A 4,697-nucleotide genomic window follows, 5' to 3' on the forward strand; every position below is an offset into this window, starting at 1 on the left:
AAAGCTCCTGTGCAGTCAGGGGCATGCTTGCAAAATCCTTTTGAGCAAGGAGAGAATATATTTGATGGCCAGTCTTGATTAACACTGATCTTTTCTAAATCAGAATGAGAAATATTTTACAGGCAGAGCCAATGTTTGAGCTACTTGTGGGTGTCAAAAATGGGGTGGAAACAAAAGTCTTCAAAGACATTGCAGACTATGGGTTTTGACATCCTCTATGGATAGGGCCAGTGAATATTACTGGTCTGTCTCTCTGGTTCCCAACAGCTGGATGGATTCCCAAGACTTGTGAATATGATGCAGGAGTATGGCTTGCAGAGATGAGTGTAATTCTTCTGCTTGGACAGTCATTTTTCTTCATGGCTTTTGCTAGTGTCACAGACATTTGCAGGAATACACAAAATGTCTTCCTTCTGTGTTTTGAGCATTAACTTTTGATCACATGGGGCTGCTTAGTGCTTCTATGCACCCCTCAGCACTCATGGGGTGGCGATGGAAGAGACCTTCAGAGGGCTGAAGTGAAGGTGCTGTGCCTTCAGGATCTGTACAAAATGATTGCTGTTCCCATGACCATTCCAGTGCCAACAGGCAGAGAGTATCATAGTCAGCTCTGATGGACAGACACAAATCACATAAGCAAAAAAGCTCAGGAAAGAGCAATGGAATCACAGGATGTCAGGAACATCATGAAAGTTCTTATTTAAGCTATTCAGGGTGACCTTAAAAGAGAAAAAAATGCTAGTTCATGTAAAACTTTTTTTTTTTCCCTAGCAAATTAAAAATGCTTTATTCTGTTTTGGGGGTTGGTTTGTTTTCTTAAGCCCTGGAAAGCAGAAAGGGCAGCACTATCCTCTGCAGCATGCCTTGTTTTATGGAGCATGTTAGGAAGCAGTTCACTTACTTGGTGAATTCAGGATCCAGTTTAACAGGACTCTGAAATGGCTAGTTTGCAGGGGGGGGAAGCCATTTTATTGGCTTCTGGGGATTATTTGATGATCTCTACACTCCAGTAAAATTTTCTTAGCACAGCCATAGCTTCTGTGCCCTTGCAGTTATAGACAAAGCAATCACCAAGTTTGCACACGTGCACAAAACAGGACTTCTGAACAAAGTGGTAGGACTAGATCCACTAGAGGCCGTTGCCCATTGCTGTGTCAAATAAAAATCCCAAAGATATGCAGTCTAAAACTGTAATTAGAGGGCAGCTCTGAAAAACGACTTACCAACCAAAAATGCAGGCAACTTTGGTACACCGTCTGAGCTGCTCTTTGTTTCCTTCCCTCCAGCCCCTTTCAGAGGTGCGGTATGTGGTCTGCTAGGGCTGCCTGAGAGCAGGGGTGACTTGTCCCCAGAGCTGCTGAGCTGTCTGAATCCCAGCAAACTCCTTTGACAACTGTACCATCTAAAGTGCCTATGGATAAAAGTAGGGCAATGGAAGGTTATGAGCCCAGGCATTTAAAGAAATACCTGTCCCTAACTGTTTGGTGAGTAACAAGGAATTCAAAGAGCAAGTTCCTGGGGAGTAAGAACTCTGAGGTCGTGGCTAGTGACTTCTAAGTGCATTTGTCTCACAAGAGACATGTGCTGAAGAAGGTGCAGTAGGTGGCCCTTGCTTCAGGTGGTGCATAAAATGCCCTGGCTTTTAAGGGTAAATAGCACAAATTTTGTTAGGTTTCAGGCCATAGTAGGGAAACTATGGAAGCTTGACTTTCTGCTCTGCTGGCTGTCTACTCTGCTGCCTCCCTTAGTTTTGCTTTTGGAAGCTTTCTGACACAGCTTTGCTGGGCTTCAGGATCTGAGAAGAAATCAACTTGCAGTCTCACGCCTCCATGCTGTGTGCCTGAGATCAAACCATTCACCTGCTAGATGCAAGATCAAGCAGTTGGCCAACATCAAACCCACAGCTGCCTCGTCTTGAGCACAGCCCACTTCCTGTCTCTAACACCCATAATTAGAGACAAGCCCAGAAGGAGAAACTAGACTGATTTCTTGAAGAGCTCATCTGGAGGATCAGGAAGGACAGAGCAGATAGCTTTAGTGCAAGCTCTGAGGCAGGCTTAAGCTGGGTGGAGTCAACCCTCAGGCTTGACCCTAGATGTCAATGTAAACAGATCCTCTGGGGACTTTCATTATGGAAAGCATGGGCAAAACTTCAAGTCCCTACCTGTTAGTGCTTGAAATTCAAACAGCCCAAACTGGGCAGGTAGGGCTAAGATGCCTCCTGCAACTGCCTAGGAAGAGCCTTGGCCTCACCTTGACAAGAATGGAGACCTTGCTCATCCCTGGCTATGGCAGAGACCTGCAGCATGGTGGTTGGATTGCAAGATTGCTGCAGAGTGAGGGCATCAGTGACTGCGGGTGGCAGACTAGCAAAGCTGTACCAAGACAGTGCAGGATTGAATATGTCTCTGCTGGGCAGAGGATCAACAGATCACAACATCCTGTGACAGCGTCCCAGCTTTTCCTCAGAGACATTGATGCTACTTCTTATGGAGCAAGAAGGCAGGCCCTTTGGGCCTGGAGCTGGACTCCACAAGATGAACACCCTTCTCTTCAAGCAGTATGTATGCTTGTCCCACTGGCTACCATCTCTTCCTTCTTGTAGAGAGCAATATGCCCAAGAGGACAGGGGATGACAGGTAGTAGTGGTCAAGAAGGCCAACAGTATCCTGGCCTCTATCAAAACCAGTGTGTCCAGCTTGAGTAGGAAAGTGATTGTGCCCCTGTACTTGGGCCTGGTGAGACCACAGCTTGACTACTGTGTTCAGTTCTGGGCACAGCATAAGAAAGACACTGAGGTCCTGAAGTGTGCCCAGAGAAGAGCAATGAGGCTGGGAAGGGGTTTGGAGGGCATGTCATATGTGGAGTGGCTGAGGGAGCTGGGGTTGTTTAGGCTGGAGAAGGCTAAGGGGAGATCTTGTTGCTTTCTACAACTACCTGAAAGGAGATTGGAGTGAGGATGATGTTGGTCTCTTCTCCCAGGCAGCTAGTGATAAAATGCAAGGAAATGGGTTTAAGTTGTACCAGGGGAAGTTTAGATTGGACATTAGGAAAAACTTCTTTACTGAGAGAGTGATGAGGTGTTGGAACAGGCTGCCCTGGGAGGTAGGGGACTAGACATCCCTGAAGGTGTTCAAGAAGTGTGTAGATGTGGCACTTCAAGATATGGTTTAGTGATCATGGTGGTCAGGTTATAGTTGGACTCAATGGTCTTTAAGTTCTTTTACAACCTTAATGATTCTACGATTCTGTGTTTTCATCTGGTGCTGTGGTTACAGCCTCCATTCTGGTCATCTCACATGTTGTGGAATCCCAGGCTCCTTCAGTTGCTTGCCTTTCTTATTCCCATCTCTCCTGGATGGCTTTCTGCCCTCTGGAGCTGGGTCAGATGGGTGCATGAAGGTTCTAGTCATGCTCTTCTGCTGCTTTTCCTTAGGCAACTGATACTCAGCTAGTCCTCAGTATTCTCTGTTCTGCCAAAAGCTTGTAATGTTTGTTTTGGGAACCTCTTCTGGTGATAAATGTAATCTAAAGGGCAGCCAGAAGAAGCTGTCACAAGTTCCTGTTGGCTGTCATGTGGGTTGTGTTTAGCAGGTACTGTGAGTACCAGAGAGTGTGATTTCCTTCAGTGTCTCCTCACAGCTCTGCTGACACAGTCATGTCTCCAAAACCCTTTCCTGTTTTCTGGGTTTTTCTTTCTTCTAGGAAAAGCTCCTTTGTTATGATGACTATTTCAGGTTTACATGTTAATTTATTTATTGTGGCTTTTAATAGAATATAAGAGTTTAAAAGAGAAGAGTTGAGCTCCAAGAAGCAATTTGAACATCTTCTATCTAAACAATGTTGTCTGAGGGTTAGGTCCCTTGAAACGGAGTTCTAATACATCCATGTACTTAGTAAGAGGCTGCCTGGAAATTGTCATTAAGAGATATTGTATGGGTGTATCTGAAACCCACCTGACCTGAGGCTTCAGATGGGTGGTCATGCCTTTTGGGTCTAGATTCATCTTGTAAGGGTAGGCATGTATAATCCTTGTGAGCAGCACAGCTTCCATCAGGATGATGGCAGTCTTTTGGCAATCCCAGTCCTGCATTAAGCAGGAGACTTGCTTTTGACTTTTCCTTTCAGGCCAGCCAAATGCACCTCTTAGGGCAGTGAAAGCAGGGAGGGGAAGGGATGGGGGGTGGGAGGGGGCTGCGGGCTGTGGGCTAAGAGAGGGGACCTATGGTTTCGGGTCCTGACTCCAAGGGCTGCTTTTATTCTTTTTGTGTTGTGTTTCCCAGAAAAAGGCTTTATGATGTTTGTGTTCAGGCCCAGGAGGGGAGAGAATTGACTAGTTTACTCTAGCCCTGTCTGCTTCTTTGTTGTATCAATAAAGTTATTTGCACAGAATTCGTCTCAAGGAGGAAGTGATCTTGAAAGCTTCTGGTCTGAATCAGAGTTTCCTGATCCTCTTCCAAACTGAGCCACTCCTGGAGGTTTCCCAAGGCTGGAGGGGTCCCACAATGGTGTGTAAGTCCCTGAGGAGAACAGGAAAACATCATTCGGTATTTGTAGCAGATCGCTGTCCAATTGCAGCAGCAGGAGAAGGGCTGACATCCTGGACCTTCATACTCTGCATTTGAGCAACTCATCACTAAATGAAGGAGCAATGTTCAATAATCATATTTCTCTTTATTACAAATTTTTAAAAGCTC

This window comes from Dryobates pubescens, chromosome 13 (genome assembly GCF_014839835.1).
Source record: "Dryobates pubescens isolate bDryPub1 chromosome 13, bDryPub1.pri, whole genome shotgun sequence".
Lineage (NCBI taxonomy): Eukaryota > Metazoa > Chordata > Aves > Piciformes > Picidae > Dryobates > Dryobates pubescens.